Source organism: Megalobrama amblycephala, linkage group LG1, assembly GCF_018812025.1.
Source record: "Megalobrama amblycephala isolate DHTTF-2021 linkage group LG1, ASM1881202v1, whole genome shotgun sequence".
Taxonomy (NCBI): Eukaryota; Metazoa; Chordata; class Actinopteri; order Cypriniformes; family Xenocyprididae; genus Megalobrama; species Megalobrama amblycephala.
The window spans coordinates 37,062,883-37,082,360 of record NC_063044.1 but is presented as its reverse complement, the minus strand read 5'-3'; the positions used below and the strand labels follow the sequence as shown (position 1 = coordinate 37,082,360).

General features: G+C 48.1%; 1 protein-coding gene and 2 long non-coding RNA genes across 3 annotated transcripts in view; all 3 read right to left on the bottom strand.

The window, feature by feature from the left end:
• LOC125245497 (zinc finger protein 585A-like) overlaps nucleotides 1–19,478 on the bottom strand; it is a 332,027-nt gene that overhangs the window by 27,763 nt on the left and 284,786 nt on the right. The window lies entirely within an intron of this gene.
• LOC125246101 lies at nucleotides 960–3,421 on the bottom strand. The gene is made up of 2 exons (XR_007179724.1): nucleotides 3,367–3,421; nucleotides 960–3,000 (listed from the first exon to the last, which is right to left on the bottom strand). It is a non-coding gene; the product is annotated as an uncharacterized LOC125246101 (long non-coding RNA).
• On the bottom strand, nucleotides 16,953–18,522 carry LOC125246083. The gene is made up of 4 exons (XR_007179717.1): nucleotides 18,313–18,522; nucleotides 18,105–18,157; nucleotides 17,706–17,876; nucleotides 16,953–17,625 (listed from the first exon to the last, which is right to left on the bottom strand). It is a non-coding gene; the product is annotated as an uncharacterized LOC125246083 (long non-coding RNA).

The following is a 19,478-nucleotide window of genomic DNA, read 5'->3' as shown; positions in this document are numbered from 1 at the left end:
GGCATTAACTTGCTTAATTGATTTATAGGGATAATTAATATATATTGCATTTCTTTAAACAAAGCCTTGTGCTTAGTTGTTTCAGGCTCAAAACATGAAATGTTTAATGGGTATGAAAACGAATGTGTAACAAATACAAAAACTAACTTTACCATTGTGTCATAATCTTATTTTTTTTTTCTTATATTGTGCTGTTTTCTTTATCTCCCTCTGTAGATGGCACAGTCTTGACACAGTCAAGTGTTTACCTTACCAGTGACCAGGGAATTTCGATTTTTCCATCTGAAGGAGGATTTTTCAGTTCTATGGACCTTATGACTGGAGGGGTCACCTACCAGGTGATGGTTGATGACATGGCCGTGGTACTCCCAAACCAGGTTGCCTCTTTTCAGTCAAACCCTGGACCGAGCAGACCACGTTTTAGTTTTACAAGGTCTGCCAGTGCAACAGCAGTTCGGCCATGTAATCAAAGCCCAAAAATGTTACAAAGGTAAGTTGCATTATTGCACTTTGTCTAAACCACCTCATCATGTGTGGAGCCAATGTAGATGCACTAGACCTATTTTAAACATCTCCACTTAATTTAAACTCTTCTGGCATTTACTTTTTCAGTTACTGTAAATAAAATGTAAAATTTTTGTTATAGGTTGAATGAAAGACGGGATAAACATGCCTAAAAATAATTTTTTTCCATAGACTGCTTTACTCACGTTTACCTAGGGTGCTAGCTGGTGTAAGGAGACCCGCCACTGACCTGGCACCACTAGAGGCAGGTGCCACTCGACCCGCGACTCTTGTATGCGCCTGCCTCACAACCTATGACCATTATATGCACCTTTGACTCAGCCTGTTAATGTTATATGTGCCTGCTTTGCAACCAGTGAGTGCAACCGTTATGTGCCTACCACTCGTTAGATAATAGTTGATATAGTCGAGCAAATACATAGTTTAGAACTCACTCAAAATTAACTTATTGTTTATTGATCCGTTGTCAACATCACATTTTCAGTCATGCTCAGATTCGGGAAAAGCACTCTTTCCTGTGAAATTGCTTATCGTCATGTACAAAAAATGTATAGGGTCGCTAGTGACCCGAGATTTTAAATTTCTTTTTTTTTTCTGAGCAACAATATTGAGTCTCTGACATCTCAGTAAGGGTAATTCATCTTTATTCCTCAAGGTGGCAATGTCTGATAAACAATTATGACACGATACATCAATCATAGTAATTAGTGCAGCCATAAAACTAAAGAATGTACAAGTAGCAAATCATGACATGGCTCGTCTGTCACGGAATGCATACAGACAAGATGTTAGGATCCAAGCGCAGCATTTATTGGTAAATCCAGGGTCGTAATCCAAAGGCAGGCAAGGGTCAAAATCCAGATAACAGTCCATAAAACAAAAGCCAGGAATAAAGTGCACGTAACATTAACAAACCACAAACAAAGACAGAAACAACTGAGACTAAATAGACAGAAACTAATGAGCAAACACAAAACAGCTGGGTGCAATGAAATGAGGATAATGAGTCCAGGAGGTGAGTTATGGGTAATGTAGTTCTGACAGGTGACAAAGGGTCCTTGTTGGAGTGCCCTCTGGTGGCTAAACGGGGCACTCCAACTCATGATCATGACATCGTCGAGCTTTACTGTAGAGCAGGTACATAAATATAAATTATATATTTATACATAAATATATAATACTTGATAGTGGATCTGATAACAAATCTCAAAATGTAGATTAAGAAAAACATCAAAACAATAGTTTTGAATGTATCAAATGGTTTAGAGCCAGATGCTGAATTGCGTTCTGATGATTACAGTGAGGATGGTGGGGAAGCAGCTGCTCAAAATGAACCCATCCAAATTTCAACAGACAACAAAATTTGCTTTATTTTGTTATTTTGTGAGTGTTATTAAACTATTGTGACAGATTTATACCATTTGGACAGTTTAGATATCTATCTGATTTCTGATTTCCGAAACAGTCATTGTGATGGATCTGCCAAGAACATTAGCAAATCACAACTCAAATATAGTCTATAGCCACAAACAGGGAGCAAAGTGATCTTCAGTTGTCACAGTCCTTATCGAATCTTGCATAAGCTAGAAAAAAAGGTGATCTCAAGCCTCATTAGACAATAAAATTAGCCATAAATTGTAACCGTAAAAAAGATAAAGAATTTTGGTTAAATTTTTTTTACAGTGTGTTCAGGGGACATGCAGCTAGCAGATAGTGAGGAGATGTTTGCTGTATGTGACAAAAAATGTTTTGGCCTATAAACGCGTGACATCGCTTAGAGCACCTTTAAATAAAGATGTGAAATAAATGATCTTTCTATCACGTTCTTCAGATCACACTTGAAACCATCACCCCACCTGAACTGACAGCATATACATGCTCATGTGCTGCTGGGAGAAATTTGTGCAACCATCTGGTTGCATTAATGTATCAGACAGCACATTTTAGTACGCTAGGCACCAAGAATGTTCCGGCTGCCCTTGCATGCACAAGCAAGCAGCAGTCCTGGCATAGGCCCCGCACCCAGGTAAAATAAAAAAAAGAAAACTCCTCATCCTTCAAAGAGATTTAATTTAACAACAGTTAATAATAAAGCAGTAATAAATAATAAATCAGCAGTAATAAATAAAAATAAATGTAAAGTGGCTAATTTGCAAATAAAGTTACAATCTTCCAGTAAAAATATATAAATGTTTTGTCAGGGCATAACTCTTGAACCGGTGGATGAGCTTGTGGTGCCGAAAAGCCGAAAGCCTCTGGCAGGAGCAGTGTGCAGTCAACCCTGTACAAAGCATATGGAGGTAATCTCCATATACTAATAACACACACCTTCAATTTAGGTAACGCTTAACACACTGAGACATGAACCTTTTTTTTTTTTAGGACCTTTGCCTGATAATGATGTCCTTGCTGGAGCAGCATCCCTCATTTCTCTTAGACCACAGCTGCTAATAGCTAAGACTGTCGATGGGATGTCTGCTGTCAAGTCAAGTCAAATTTATTTATATAGCGCTTTTACAATTGGTAATTGTTTCAAAGCAGCTTTACATATTAGAAGCACAGAAAAAAGGGAAGTGGTTAAAAATAAGCTGTACAAACAAGCGTGGTAATATGTAACATATACAAGATGGTGCTACATTAAGCCAATGTCGGCTGACTCCCAGGGGTGGAAAAACCCCCCTAGGAGAAAACCCAGCGTGGGAAAAAAGTCCTAGGAGGGAAAAAACCCCTTGGAAGATATATATAATATATGTAAATGGATATGGAGATCAAAATTTGAATTATACATTTTTATTATAGAGATTAAAAATAGATTATATATAAATATATGTAAGCGGATACGGGGATTAAAAATCTGAATTATAGATGCAGCCAGAACTGGATCTGTAGGCCCATTGTCTCCTGGGCTGCGTTGTAGTCAGGTCCAGACACAGGTTCTCCATCTGATCTGGATACGGCCTGGATCCAGCACCCAGCAAACCTCAGGATAAGCAGAGAGACTGATATTAGCGTAGATGCCATTCTTATTCTGATGTACAGGTATATCTAGTGTTATAGGAAATGTTCTCGGTTCCGGCCGACCTAATTATTGCAGCGTAACAATCCTTTAACGGATTTGAAAAATGTTAATGTATTGATAATGTGTTATGTGTATGCAAGAGCAAAGAGATGTGTTTTTAGTCTAGATTTAAACTGACAGAGTGTGTCTGCTTCCCGAACAATGCTAGGAAGATTGTTCCAGAGTTTAGGTGCTAAATAGGAAAAGGATCTGCCGCTGTCACGATCACCATCTGTTCCTGTCATGTTCCTGTCAGTTCCCGGACTACACTTCCCACAATCCTCTCTGCCAGTCACATACCAATCACCTGTTGCCACATACAGCCTAGCACACTATCACTAATCTCCACACCCAGCTGCAGCTCATTATCAGGACTATATAAGACTCTCACACACACACCACCCATTTGCGAAGTCTTGATTCCTAGTGACAATTCTGAGCGTACCTTGTATCCTGTCTGCCTGTGTTTGATCTTGCCTGTTCCTGTGTATTGACCCGTTGCTGCCTGTCCTGACCCTTGCTTGTTATACTGTTCTGTGAATGATATCCGCCTGCCTCGATCTACTGCCTGTGCCCTGACTACGATTCTGCCTAACCCTCTGCTGTACCTGTTTGCTCCTGATTGACCCTGCCTGTACGACCACGCTTACTTTAATAAAATGCTGCATTTGGATCTTACCATGAGTCCCGAATCGTTACAGAAGACTTCGCCGCCACCACGATCCAGCAGCTTTCCCGGAGAGCATATAAACAGTATGGACATTGCTCAATTATTGTTGTGGAGTACGCAGGGTACACGATCGCTAGAGGAATATGTGCAGGAATATTTGAACATTGCTTACCTCTCTGATCTACCGGACTGTGCTCTGATTGACTTCTTTTGTGATGGCGTCAACCAACCTCTCCAGAGTAGATTAAGACGAGAGGGACCGCGTTCATCACTCTGCGGTTTTATGGACTATGCTCTGTTGTTAGTTGGTTCTCCATTTACTGTGGGTGTCGCGGAGGAATGCGATTCCTCGGCTGGCTGTGTAATGGCCGCCGCACCTAAGGACACTCACAAGATGGCGGCTCCCATAACAGCAACACCAGTCAACGTCTCCGCTGATCGCCCAGAGTCACGTCACGTCTCCGCTGATCGCCCAGAGCAACGTAACGTCTCCGCTGATCGCCCAGAGCAACGTCACGTCTCCGCTGATCGCCCAGAGCAACCCACGTCTCCGCTGATCGCCCAGAGTCACGTCACGTCGCTGGTCCTGTCCGAGAGCGGAGAGGATTGCGTTCCAGCATGAATGATCCTCCACTGACTACAGCACGAGCAGCTGGCATTCCGAAACCCACGCCGGCCGTCTCGCACCCAAGCCAGCCGGTCGCTATGCTCTCAGGCCCGCCGGCCGCTTCGCACTTCAGCCCGCCGGCCACTACGCTCTCAAGCCCGGTGGCCGCTTCGCACTCCAGCCCGCCGGCCGCTACGCTCTCAAGCCCGGTGGCCGCTTCGCTTTCAACTTCGTCTATTGCAACACTCTCAAGTTCGCCTGTTGCAACGCCCTCAAGTTCGCCTATTGCAACGCTTTCAAGTTCGCCTATTGCAACGCTCTCAAGTTCGCCGGTTGCCATGGACTCTTGTTCGCCGGGTGCGACGCACTCAAGCGCCCTGGATGCGATGGACGAGATGGCCGTTTCGCCAGTGCCCACGGGCAAGATGGCCGCCCCTTCAGTGTCTGGAATAGAAGGGGTTGTTCCAGCCATTGAGTCCGCTCCAGAATCCGCTCCGGCCCGTGAGTCCGCTCCAGAGCCCGCTCCAGCCAGTGAGTCCGCTCCAGAGCCCGCTCCAGCCAGTGAGTCCGCTCCAGAGCCTGGTTCCGCCAGTGAGTCTTCTCCAGAATCCGCTCCAGCCAGTGAATCCGCTCCAGAGCCTGCTCTCCCTGTCAGTCCTGTGATGGCCAAGAGGGCTGTCTTCACTTTTTATGTTTTGGCGGTCTTGCGTGCCTGGAGGATGCACTCAGGCTTCCTTGACCATGGACCAGTTTGCCAGCCTGAGCCCGCTGCCATCCCGGAGCAGCCCGAGCCCGCTGCCGTCCCGGAGCAGCCCGAGCCCGCTGCCGCCCCGGAGCAGCCCGAGCCCGCTGCCGTCTCGGAGCAGCCCGAGCCCGCTGCCGTCCCGGAGCTGTCTGCTCTCCCTGATACGGCCACGGAGGCCGTCACCGAACTGCCCGCTCTCCCTGATACGGCCACGGAGGCCGTCACCGAACTGCCCGCTCTTCCTGATACGGCCACGGAGGCCGTCACCGAACTGCCCGCTCTCCCTGATACAGCCACAGAGCAGCCTTGGTCGGCCCTGCCACCACCGCCTGGACCATCTGCTCTACCGTTGCAGCTCAGGCCATCTGCCCTGCTGGCGCCACCCGAGCTCCTTGCCCATGAACCCGCCAATGCCTCCCTTGATTTCCCCAAGAACTTTTTTGGGGGGGGCAGTATACCTAGGGGTGGGGAGCTGGGGGTGGGGACCCTGCCCAGCCACTGCTGTCGTGGCCATTCATGGACTGGACTGTAGGTCACTAGGGCCATGTATGGACTCTGACCCGCTGGGGTCACCCATGGACTCTGCCCTGCCGCGGCTGCCCAAGCCGCCTAACCTGCCGTGGCTGCCCAAGCCGCCTGACCTGCCGTGGCTGCCCAAGCCACCTGACCTGCCGTGGCCGCCTGAGCCACCTGACCTGCCGTTGCTGCCCGTAGCACCTGACCCGCCATGGTGGCCGAGTTCCTGGAACCTGCATTGGGGACCCTGTTCACGTCTGCATACCAGTCCCCAATGCACCCACCCCCCTCCCTAGCTGTTCCATTTACGTCGCGAGGACGCACCTTCCGGAAGGGGGCGTTATGTCACGATCACCATCTGTTCCTGTCATGTTCCTGTCAGTTCCCGGACTATACTTCCCACAATCCTCTCTGCCAGTCACATACCAATCACCTGTTGCCACATACAGCCTAGCACACTATCACTAATCACCACACCCAGCTGCAGCTCATTATCTGGACTATATAAGACTCTCACACACACCACCCATTTGCGAAGTCTTGATTCCTAGTGACAATTCTGAGCGTACCTTGTATCCTGTCTGCCTGTGTTTGATCTTGCCTGTTCCTGTGTATTGACCCGTTGCTGCCTGTCCTGACCCTTGCTTGTTATACTGTTCTGTGAATGATATCCGCCTGCCTCGATCTACTGCCTGTGCCCTGACTACGATTCTGCCTAACCCTCTGCTGTACCTGTTTGCTCCTGATTGACCCTGCCTGTACGACCACGCTTACTTTAATAAAATGCTGCATTTGGATCTTACCATGAGTCCCGAATCGTTACAGCCGCCTTCAGTTGATTTTGATATTCTGGGTATTATCAACTGGCCTGAATTCTGAGATCGCAATAAACGTGAAGGACTATAATGCATTAAGAGCTCACTTAGGTACTGGGGAGCTAAACCATTTAGAGCTTTATAAGTAAGTAGCAAGATTTTAAAATCTATACGATGTTTAATAGGGAGCCAATGTAATGTTGACAGAACTGGTCTAATATGGTCATACTTTCTGGTTCTAGTAAGAACTCTAGCTGCCGCATTTTGGACCAACTGTAGTCTGTTTAAAAGCCGAGCAGAACAACCACCCAGTAGAGCGTTACAATAATCTAGTCTTGAGGTCATGAATGCATGAACCAACTGTTCCGCATTTGTCATTGAGAGCATATGTCGTAATTTAGATATATTTTTTAGATGGAAGAAGGCGGTTTTACAGATACTAGAAACATGACTTTCAAATGAAAGATTGGTATCGAAGAGCACACCCAAGTTCCTAACTGAGGACGAAGGTTTAATGGAGCACCAGTCAAGTGTTAGAGAGTATTCAAGGTTTTTTCGTGAGGAAGTTTTTGGTCCAAAGATTAGGATATCAGTTTTTTCTGAATTTAATAATAAGAAATTTCTTGTCATCCAGTTTTTAATGTCAGCTATGCATTCTGTTAGTTTTGTGAATTTGTAGGTTTCGTCAGGGCGCGAGGAAATATAGAGCTGAGTATCGTCAGCGTAGCAGTGAAAACTAACACCATGCTTCCTAATTATCTCTCCTAAGGGCAGCATGTACAGAGTGAAAAGCAACGGTCCTAGTACTGAGCCTTGTGGTACTCCATATTGAACCTGTGATCGATACGACATCTCTTCATTAACTACTACAGACTGATAACGCTCAGATAAGTACGATTTGAACCACGCCAAAGCAATTCCACTAATGCCAATATAGTTTTCAAGTCTTTTTAAAAGAATGTTGTGATCGATAGTGTCAAAAGCAGCACTGAGATCTAATAACACTAATAGAGAAATACAGCCACGATCGGATGATAGGAGTAGATCGTTTGTAACTCTAATGAGAGCAGTCTCAGTACTATGGTATGGTCTAAATCCTGACTGGAAATCCTCACAGATTCCATTTCTTTCTAAAAAGGAGCACAGTTGTGTTGAAACTGCCTTTTCTAGTATCTTTGACAGAAAAGGTAGATTCGAGATTGGCCTGTAATTTACTAAATCTCTCGGATCTAATTGAGGTTTTTTAATAAGAGGTTTAATAATAGCCTGCTTAAAAGTTTTTGGCACGTATCCTAGTGTTAACGATGAATTAATTATATCAAGAAGTGGACCTACGACCTCTGGAAGCATTTCTTTCAGTAGTTTAGTCGGCATTGGGTCTAACATACATGTCGTTGATTTTGATGATTTAATAAGTTTAGATAATTCTTCCTCTCCTATAGCAGCGAATGATTCTAGTTTTACCTCAGGGACACTACAGTGCACTGTCTGAAGCGAAACTGTAGACGGTTGCATGTTTATAATTTTCTCTCTAATATTGTCAATCTTGCAAGTAAAGAAGTTCATAAAGTCATTACTGCTGTGCTCTTTGGAAACGTCAGCAGTTGAATCTCTGTTTCTAGTTAATTTAGCCACTGTGTCAAATAAATACCTAGGATTATGTTTATTTTCTATTAAGAGATTTGAAAAATAAGTAGATCTAACATTTCTTATAGCCGTTCTGTACTCAATCATTTTTTCTTTCCACGAAAGGCGAAAAACTTCTAGTTTTGTTTTCTTCCAACTACGTTCAGCTTTTCTAACAGCTCGCTTTAGAGCCCGAGTGTGCTCATCATACCACGGCGTTGGATTAGTTCCCTTTCGATACTTCACTCGTACTGCGTATGGGGAAAGGTCTCCTTTTTCCCCGTTACTGAAGCCTTTTTCAATAACGCAGTGTAACTGCATCGTCATTGGTTCACTCATAGACAAGTTGTTGAACCAATGACGGCGCGGCATAGCTGCGCGACCTATGGCGACAGAGCGTGCGAATATTCCCGCCGAAATGGGCGGGGTTTAGGGCTATATAAGCGGGCGTTGCGCCATAGGATTTCAGTTCTCTCTCCTTCAGCGACGACTTCACATCGCTCCTCGCTGATCTCCGGCTGAAGCCTTCGCCGCCTGGAAGAAGCTCGCCTGGAAAGAAGCTCTCGCCGCTGTCGAAGAGGCTCCCGCAGCGGACTGCTGAGCTCGCCGAGGAAGAAGCGCCGGCGCCCTCGTCGACTGCCGCCTCGAGCGCCGTCTCGAGCCGCCCGCTTCCCGCTTCCGGCCGCCTGCCAGCCCGTCTCCTGCCGCCATCCGGCGCGCCTGAAAGAGCGATTTTCCCGCGGTTTATTGCCGCTCTAAAAGAGCTTTCCAACAGCGGTTTTCACTGCTCTAGCGGCCCTCGCCGCTCTAAAAGAGCCCCTCAAATGCCATTTTCACGGCGGCGGCGTTGTTACAAATGCCGCGCCACTCGTGTGGCACATGCAGAGCCCCTCTGCATGACGACGACGGTCACGGTGAGTGCGTCGGCTGCCTGGGCAGACCCCATGCAGAGGCCGCGCTCACCGGGACCTCGTGTTCTCTCTGTGAGAACATGAGTCTCGCCTCTCTGCGCTCGCGGATCACCTTCTTCAGTGAAGGCGATCTCGCCGCTCGCGCCGCTCGCGCCCTCCCGTCTTCTTCCTCCCGCGAGCCGGCTAGGAAGAAACGGCGGGGCAGAGCGGCCCAGCGCACGGAGTTGGATGACGTCACGCCGGCTTCCCCGCGTGCCTCACCCTCTCCCCCGAGAGAGCAGTCCCCCGTCCTGTTCTCCCGCCCTGAGCTGCGTCCCTCGGCAGATGCGAGCGACCTCATCTCTTTTGGCGGTTCTGAGGACGAGCCGCTTGATGACGTCATGTCTCTCGCGGCCTCTGTATCCGAAGGTTGGGCCGGTGATTCTGACCCCGCCCGCCTTCCTTCGCTGGAGCCCATTGACTGCAAGCCGGGTATGGATGCCGAGCTCTTCCGCATCCTTTTGAAAGCAGTAGAGGTTTTGGACCTCGAATGGGCTCCGCCAGAGGAGCCATCACGGAGCAGGCTCGATGAGTGGTTCCTGCCGGGTTCCCGCCAGGCCCCTCGTCAACGCACCGCGCCGTTTTTCCCAGAGGTTCACAACGAGCTGACGAAGTCGTGGCGCGCCCCGTATTCTGCCCGCCTATGTACTACGCATTATTCAGCTCTCACCTCGGTGCATGGCTCTGAAGAGAAGGGTTACGAGCATCTACCGCCCCTGGACGAAGCAGTGGCGGCTCACCTCTGTCCCCCCACGGCTGTGGGTTGGAAAACTAAGAGGGCTCTTCCATCCAAGCCCTGCAGGACCACTTCTGCCCTGGCTGGCAGAGCATATACGTCCGCGGGCCAGGCTGCCTCAGCGCTGCACGCCATGGCTATTCTCCAGGTGTTTCAAGCGAAGCTCCTCCGTTCTCTGGATGAGTCCGGCGTCGATGCACCTGCCTTCTGTGACCTCCGCAGTGCCTCTGACTTAGCCCTGCGTGCCACAAAGGCCACAGCTCAGGCTATTGGACGATCCATGGCCAGCCTGGTCGTGGTTGAGCGCCATTTGTGGCTCAACCTGACCGAGATTAAGGAGATGGACAAGACGGTCTTTTTGGATGCCCCGGTCTCTCCTTCTGGTCTCTTCAGGCCAGCAGTAGAGGGCTTTACGGAGCGTTTTACTGCAGCACAAAAGTCGTCTCAGGCTATGCGACACTTCCTGCCTAAACGCCCTAGCTCCATGTCTGCTTCCAGCCGCCCCAAGTCTGCGCTGGCTCAGCAGAACAAACCTGCCCCCTCTACCTCTCAGGCAGCACCACACAAGGAACAGCGCCATCGTAAGCGCTCCTCCTTCCCGAGGCAACGTCAGGGACCCCGGCCTAAGATTACGCTGGACCCGGCGCCTCCTAAGCCCTCCTGATATTTCAGGAAGGAAGAGGATGGGGCAAAGTCTCGCCACAGCCGGACCACCCCAAAAGCTCTTTCGTTCCACCCCCCTCCGCCTCGTTCAGCTCCGGGCGTGGGAGATATGTTCAGTGTTGTGCTAACTGGGCCCAGTGCTGCGTCCATGCAAAACGCTATTCTTATGGCGAACACTATGAATATTCTACCTTCTCTAAGAAAGAGCGAAGTTCCTCTTCCACTCTCTCCGGTGCACGGGCCCCCGATTGGCGGCCCGTCACCCGATACCATTCAGCCCCTTGTCACGCGGGCCGAGGCCTGGCGGGCCATCCCCGGAGTGTCAAGCTGGGTTCTGGGAACCATAAGTCGAGGCTACTCGCTTCAGTTCGCCCGAAGGCCCCCGCGCTTCAGCGGGGTGCTTCAGACTTCATTCAACACGGACGACGTTCATGTCCTCCGAGCCAAAGTCACGTCTCTTCTGAGGAAAGGAGCTATAGAAATAGTCTCCTCCTCAGAGAGCAATTCGGGGTTCTACAGCCGTTATTTCCTAGTTCCCAAAAAAGATGGCGGTCTCAGACCCATCTTAGATCTCAGGCTCTTGAACCTCTCCCTCATGAGACGGAAGTTCAAGATGCTAACGCTGAAGCAGATCCTCGCGCAGGTTTGCCCCGGGGACTGGTTCTGCTCGCTGGACCTGAAAGATGCATACTTTCACATCCAGATAGCCCCCCATCACAGGCGATTCTTGAGATTCGCGTTCGAGGGTGTGGCTTACCAATATACGGTCCTTCCATTCGGACTGTCCCTAGCTCCTCGCACTTTTATCAAGTGCATGAACGCGGCGCTTTCCCCACTGAGACAGATGGGAATCCGGGTTCTCAATTACCTCGACGACTGGCTCATCCTAGCCCAGTCACGAGCCGAGCTGGAGCATCACAGATCCGTGTTACTCAGCCACTTGGAGTGCCTGGGTCTCAGGGTCAACTTTGCCAAGAGCTCACTGCTCCCCAGCCAGCGTATAACGTTCCTGGGTGCAGTTTTCGACTCAGTCCGTATGACGGCTGTAGTATCTCCAGAGCGCGCTCTGGCCATTCAGCAGCTCGCGGCATCGGTCAGGAACAGAGCCTATTTCCCTCTGAAGTTTTTCCAGAGGATGCTAGGGCTGATGGCTTCCGCCTCCCCGGTTCTGCAGCTCGGCCTTCTTCGGATGCGGCCTCTGCAGTACTGGTTGAAGTTCCGGGTCCCTCCTCACGCCTGGCGGCACGGCCGCCTGCGTCTCAGGGTCAATCAGGCCTGTTTGGCAGCTCTGAAACCCTGGATGAACCCTGTATGGTTCAGCCAAGGGGTACCCCTACAGGCGGTGTCCAGAAGGACGGTGCTCTCAACAGATGCGTCCAACACAGGTTGGGGCGCTCTTTGCGAGGGCAGACCGGCCTTCGTCTCGTGGTCTCACGAGGAATGCCATCTGCACATCAACTGCCTCGAGATGTTGGCAGTGATTCGAGCCCTTCATGCGTTCCAGGCACACCTGACAGGGCGCCACGTCTTAGTCCAGTCGGACAGCATGACAGTGGTGTCATACATAAATCACCAGGGCGGTCTTTCGTCCAGCCGCTTATGCGCTCTGGCGAAGCGTCTTCTGGAATGGGCATCACCGAGGTTTCAGTCGCTCAGGGCGACTCACATACCCGGGAGAACAAACTTGGGAGCAGACATGCTATCTCGGAGCAATGTCCCCTCAGACGAGTGGATGCTCCACCCCTAGACGGTTCTCATGATCTGGGAGTTCTTCGGAAAGGCAGAGGTAGACCTCTTCACTTCAGAAGGCAACTCTCACTGCCCAATTTATTTCTCGAAGGAGGAAGATGCGCTGGCCCATGTCTGGCCCAGCACCCTCCTTTACGCTTTTCCCCCGATCGCTCTGATCCCTCAGGTCATCAGACGAATCAGGGAAGACGAGCACAGAGTCCTCCTGGTGGCCCCGCTCTGGAGGAGCCAAGTTTGGTCCTCAGAGCTGTTCAGGCTTTCCACAAAAGCCCCGTGGCCAATCCCCCTGAGACGGGACCTCCTCTCTCAGGCGAACAGGACGATTTGGCATCCCCAGCCAGAACTCTGGGCTCTGCACCTCTGGTCCCTCGACGGGAGCCTGCCAACCTCCCCGGGGACGTGCTGAATACCATTTCTCAGGCGAGAGCTCCGTCCACGAGACGCCTCTACGCCCAGAAATGGTCGGTCTTTGTTGACTGGTGTTCTACACGCAACATAGACCCAGTGGAGTGTGACGTATCTCCGATACTATCTTTTCTCCAGGAGCGTTTGAATCTGGGTCGCACCCCTTCAACACTCAAAGTTTACGTAGCAGCCATTGCAGCGTTTCACGCTCCTATCGCTGGCCAGTCAGTGGGACGAAACAACCTCGTGGTGCGTTTCTTGAGAGGTTCTAGGCGATTGAATCCTCCTCGTCCTCTCACTGTTCCCACCTGGGACCTCTCGTTGGTCCTCAGAGCTCTTAAAGGGCCTCCCTTTGAGCCACTGCGTTCAGCTGACCTCAGGCCCCTGACGCTCAAAACCGCTCTGCTACTTGCACTAGCATCGGTTAAGCGAGTTGGTGACTTGCAGGCCCTCTCCGTGAGCCCTGCATGCCTTGAGTTCGGGCCCAACGACTCCAAAGTCGTTTTGAAACCTAGGCATGGCTACGTCCCTAAGGTGCTCTCGACTCCATTCAGAGCACAGGTTATTTCCCTCTCAGCGCTTCCTCCCTCGTCGGACGAGCGAGAGTTGGAACTACTCTGCCCTGTCAGGGCATTAAGGACCTACGTTGATCGATCACAGCCTTTTCGGCAATCTGATCAGCTCTTTATCTGCTTTGGTGGCCGCACCAAGGGGTCTTCGGTCTCAAAGCAACGTCTTTCGCGTTGGATAGTCGACGCTATTGCTCTTTGTTACTCCTCTATGGGCCTTGACTGCCCCATAGGAGTTAGAGCTCACTCTACTAGAGGAATGGCTTCCTCTTGGGCCTGGTCTAGTGGAGCTTTGATTAAAGACATCTGTGAGGCGGCCGGCTGGTCCTCGCCGTCTACTTTTGTCAGATTTTATAATTTGGACGTCCCGACCTTACAAGCTCGGGTCCTCTCGGTATGATCCAGCGGCCTCTATCGAGCTCCGCTTCATGCCACTCTGGGAGTTAACTCCCTTTTTGTAGTGTAACGAGGGTTCGGCGGCTCCGGCCTACTCACTTGTCCTCTGGTTCCCTCACGGTGCCCAAGACAAGTCCAGTCGTTCCCTGCCGTGGCACGGCGCGGTTGAATTCGTTCCCCATACGCAGTACGAGTGAAGTATCGAAAGGGAACGTACTCGGTTACTAACGTAACCTTGGTTCCCTGAGATACGGAACGAGTACTGCGTTACTTGCCGTGCCACGGGGCTGCGGCTTCAGTGTCGTCGCTTCAGTCGAATGACCTGAAATCCTATGGCGCAACGCCCGCTTATATAGCCCTAAACCCCGCCCATTTCGGCGGGAATATTCGCGCGCTCTGTCGCCATAGGTCGCGCAGCTATGCCGCGCCGTCATTGGTTCAACAACTTGTCTATGAGTGAACCAATGACGATGCAGTTACACTGCGTTATTGAAAAAGGCTTCAGTAACGGGGAAAAAGGAGACCTTTCCCCATACGCAGTACTCGTTCCGTATCTCAGGGAACCGAGGTTACGTTAGTAACCGAGTATGTTTCCTTAATCTTCTTTAGACGTAAAGGAGCGACTGCATCTAATGTGCTGGAAAAGAGAGAGCCAATAGTTTCTGTTGCAGCATCGAGTTCTTCTAAGTTGTCAGGTATACTAAGGTGATGAAACTGCTCGGGGAGATTATTTATAAAGCAATCTTTAGTGGTAGACGTGATGGTTCTACCATATTTATGGCTGGGTGGTGGTTTTGTAGCCTTGGCTAATTGTATTATACACAAGACTAAATAATGATCTGATATATCATCGCTCTGCTGTAGAATTTCAACAGCATCAATATCAATTCCATGCGACAGTATTAGATCTAAGGTATGATTACGACAATGAGTGGGTCCTGACACGTGTTGTCTAACTCCAATAGAGTTTAAAATGTCTACAAATGCCAATCCAAATGTGTCTTTATTATTATCTACATGGATATTAAAATCACCAACAACAAGGACTTTATCCGCAGCCAGTACTAACTCTGATAGAAAATCAGCAAATTCTTTGATAAAGTAAGTATGGTGCCCTGGTGGCCTGTATACAGTAGCCAGCACAAATGTCAACTTACATAATGTTACATAAAGCACCATCACTTCAAAGGAATTATATTTGAAATTCTTTTGAATGATTCTGAATATATTACTATAAATTACAGCAACACCTCCCCCTTTGCCTTTCTGTCGAGGATTGTGTCGATAATCATAACCTTGAGGACTAGATTCATTTAAAGTAATGTAATCGTCTGGTTTTAGCCAGGTTTCTGTCAAACACAGCAAGTCTAGTTTATTGTCTGTGATAATTTCATTTACAATAAGTGCTTTTGAAGAAATAGATCTAATATTCAGTAACCCAAGCTTTATCATTTGTTTATCTGATTTATCTGTGATTTTCATTTTTTGAACATCAATTAAATTTTTACCCTTAAAAGGTTTCGGAAGTTTTTTGTATTTACTAGTTCGAGGTACAGACACAGTCTCTATGTGATAATATCTAGGTGAAAGAGTTTCTATGTGCTGTGAATTATTTGAGTTCTGTGACGTGAGGCGGCTAGCAGACGGTCGGTTTAGCCAGTTTGTCTGCGTCCTGATCTGGGCCCTGGTTTGTCATGGTTTAGCTCTAAGACTATTTGCCAAATTTCTAGATAGAAGAGCAGCACCATCCCGGGAGGGATGAATACCATCTCTTTTCAACAGATCAGGTCTGCCCCAAAAGCTTTTCCAATTGTCTATGAAACCTATATTATTCTGCGGACACCACTTAGACAGCCAGCCATTGAGTGATGATAACCTGCTAACTATCTCATCACTCCGACGAACAGGAAGAGGGCCAGAACAAATTACTTCTGCTGACATTGAATTTGCGAGTTCACACACCTCTTTAATGTTAATTTTAGTGATCTCCGACTGGCGAAGTCGAACATCATTTGTGCCGACGTGGATAATGATTTTAGAATATTTACGTTTAGCATTAGCCAGCACTTTTAAATTTGCTTTGATGTCAGGTGCTCTGGCCCCCGGCAAACATGTGACTATGGTGGCTGGTGTCTCTATTTTTACGTTCCATGTAATAGAATCGCCAATAACTAGGGCACTTTCAACAGGATTCTCAGTGGGTGCGTCACTGAGTGGGGAGAACCTGTTTGATGTTCTAATCGGAACGGAAGAGTGGTGTTTGTTCTTGCCACTATGCCGCCTCACAGTCACCCAGTTAGCCTGCTGCGTGGCTTCTACAACCGGAACCGAATGTGCAGTGTTTACTAGGCTAGTCGCATCCAAAGCAGTATCTAAGGCCCTTTCATTCTCACTATCCTCAATTAAAGTTTGGATGCATGTCTCTAATTCTGAGATTCTCTCTGTCAGCCTGACAATATCCCTGCATTTATCACATGTGTAAGTCTCACTGCTGACAGAAAGAGCTAAGCTGTACATGTTGCATTTAATACACATGATAATCGTCGGACATGACTGACCGTGTGTTTGATGAACGCCGTCCGAAAAACTGCAACGCACACGGGACTCGCTGGCTGGATGTCTCGGTCGCTTGCCGGTGCCTGGGGCAAGGGTGATGTGCGGGACGCTGTACCTCGCGGTGGATCGATGAATGCCGGGCAGCAACGTCTCCACAGCTTCCCGATCTGGCGAGGACAGATCAGAATAACATACATCGGATAAATCCGCCATTAAATCGACAAGGAAGGTTGGTTTAGAGGAAAAAAGAAAGTAGACGGTAGCTAGCAGGCTAGCGGGCTATGGCTAACACTAGGTGATTACGCTGGTGGATTGCTAGTAATAAATCGTTCCGTTTAGTAATACTATGCAATAGGTTAAGTAATCTAGTGAAAAATAAGAAAGTTATATTGTGTGAATAGGAATAAAGAGAAGGATTTAGGATAAACTCCACGAAGCTCCAAACGTAGGTCAGACAGCAGGCAGGCAGCAGCGTTGACTGTAACAATGGTGTCATCAAAGTTCAGAGAGGTCCCCAAAGGTTCACTGCTTTCCTACCAGTGTCCTGCTGTGCTGCCAAAGGATGTGGTTAAGCATCCAAATGCTCCACAATTCCCCCCATTACCTGTCCCACAATACACACTCCCACAGTACAAAGCTGAACTCCTGCATATGCAGAGTCTGGAGGTGACACCTGAGATGTCAGGGATCATTGAGGAGGGAACACGGGATCAGTTCAAAAGCCCCCTCTGGGTAAGCATGCGCCGTCTACGGCTTACAGCAAGTAAGTTTTATGAAGCAGCTCATGTAAGATCTGAAACCACTGTGAAGACGCTTGCTGGACGGATCATTAAAGGTGCCCCCCAGACCAAGGCAATGCGTAGAGGAGTGGAACTTGAGCCAGAGGTTCTTCACCGCTATGCTGCCACCTTCGATGTCAATGTCCTCCCATGCGGTCTCGTCATCCACCCCCATGCTCCACATCTTGGTGCCAGTCCAGATGGCAAAGTGGTGGATCCAAATGAAGAACCTCCCTATGGCCTGGTAGAGGTTAAATGCCCTGATGTGGAAGACATTGGAGAGGCATCACATATTGAGTTTGTTGGGGGCCAACCAAAGCTAAAGAAAAAACACACTTACAACTGGCAAGTTCAGGGTCAGCTGATGGTCACTGGCTTATCTTGGTGTGATCTGGTGACAGATACTAGGGGTGACTTTACTGTAGAGAGAGTGTGGAGAGATGATGTGCTGATCCAAGAAATCAAGGCTGAAGCTGATGAATTCTACTTTGGCACATACATTCATGTTTTGCTAGGGAGAAAATAGGCAAGAAAAGGTGACAAACCAATGATGTTATTATTCGCTGTTATATAGTTATGTTCGGAAGAAAAATCAGCTGATTAGTCACGGTTCATTTAATTGTTTATGGGAGTAGACTTTAAGATTTAAATATAATTTGTTATTATTCAATTTAGATTAAGATTTATGATATGTGTTATTCAGATTTTTGAACATTAAAAATATATTGTTGCAACATACATTTCTCAAGCTGGAAAGATAAGTCAGTCAGTCAATGTCAATGTGTTCAAAATCTGAAAGAGGATGTTGCAGGTCAAAACAGAGTAAGTTTACATGTTAAAATGGAAAAATAATATTGATTTTAAAAAAAAAAGAGAGAAAAAGGTAAAATGTCATACATATAATAACTTAAAACCCTGTCTGAAAAGGGTAACAAAAACAAACTTACCAGAAGATAGACCACAGTGTCACAAAGTAGGCTAGCTCAGGACAAGCTCTTCTCTGGTTCTGTTAAAGGAAATTGAGAGATAATGTGTCTGTCATAAAATGTGTGTAGGTGATGCATTAATGCTAAGTTCTACGTGACCACAATTAATAAGAATATTGACCAAAATACAAAATAAAGAGAAGATGAAAATTAGAGAAATTACTAACCTAGCAAGGGATGAGGTTGACTGAAGATTTTTACGGTACATTTTACACACACTGTTGATAAAAAGAACAATGTTACTGGCTATAGATGAGGAGGAAATGGCCGATGTTATTGGCTATAGATGAGGAGGAAGTGGCCGATGTTATTGGCTATAGATGAGGAGGAAGTGGCCGATGTTATTGGCTATAGATGAGGAGGAAACGGCTGATGTTACTGGTTGGAGATGAGGTGGTGGTCGATGTTATTGGCTATAGATGAGGAGGAAGTGGCCGATGTTATTGGCTACAGATGAGGAGGAAGTGGCCGATGTTATTGGCTATAGATGAGGAGGAAGTGGCCGATGTTATTGGCTATAGATGAGGAGGAAGTGGCCGATGTTATTGGCTATAGATGAGGAGGAAATGGCCGATGTTATTGGCTATAGATGAGGAGGAAATGGCTGATGTTACTGGTTGGAGATGAGGTGGTGGCCGATGTTATTGGCTATAGATGAGGAGGAAGTGGCCGATGTTATTGGCTATAGATGAGGAGGAAGTGGCCGATGTTATTGGCTATAGATGAGGAGGAAATGGCCGATGTTATTGGCTATAGATGAGGAGGAAATGGCTGATGTTACTGGTTGGAGATGAGGTGGTGGCCGATGTTATTGGCTATAGATGAGGAGGAAGTGGCCGATGTTATTGGCTACAGATGAGGAGGAAGTGGCCGATGTTATTGGCTATAGATGAGGAGGAAATGGCCGATGTTATTGGCTATAGATGAGGAGGAAATGGCTGATGTTACTGGTTGGAGATGAGGTGGTGGCCGATGTTATTGGCTACAGATGAGGAGGAAGTGGCCGATGTTATTGGCTACAGATGAGGAGGAAGTGGCCGATGTTATTGGCTACAGATGAGGAGGAAGTGGCCGATGTTATTGGCTATAGATGAGGAGGAAGTGGCCGATTTTATTGGCTATAGATG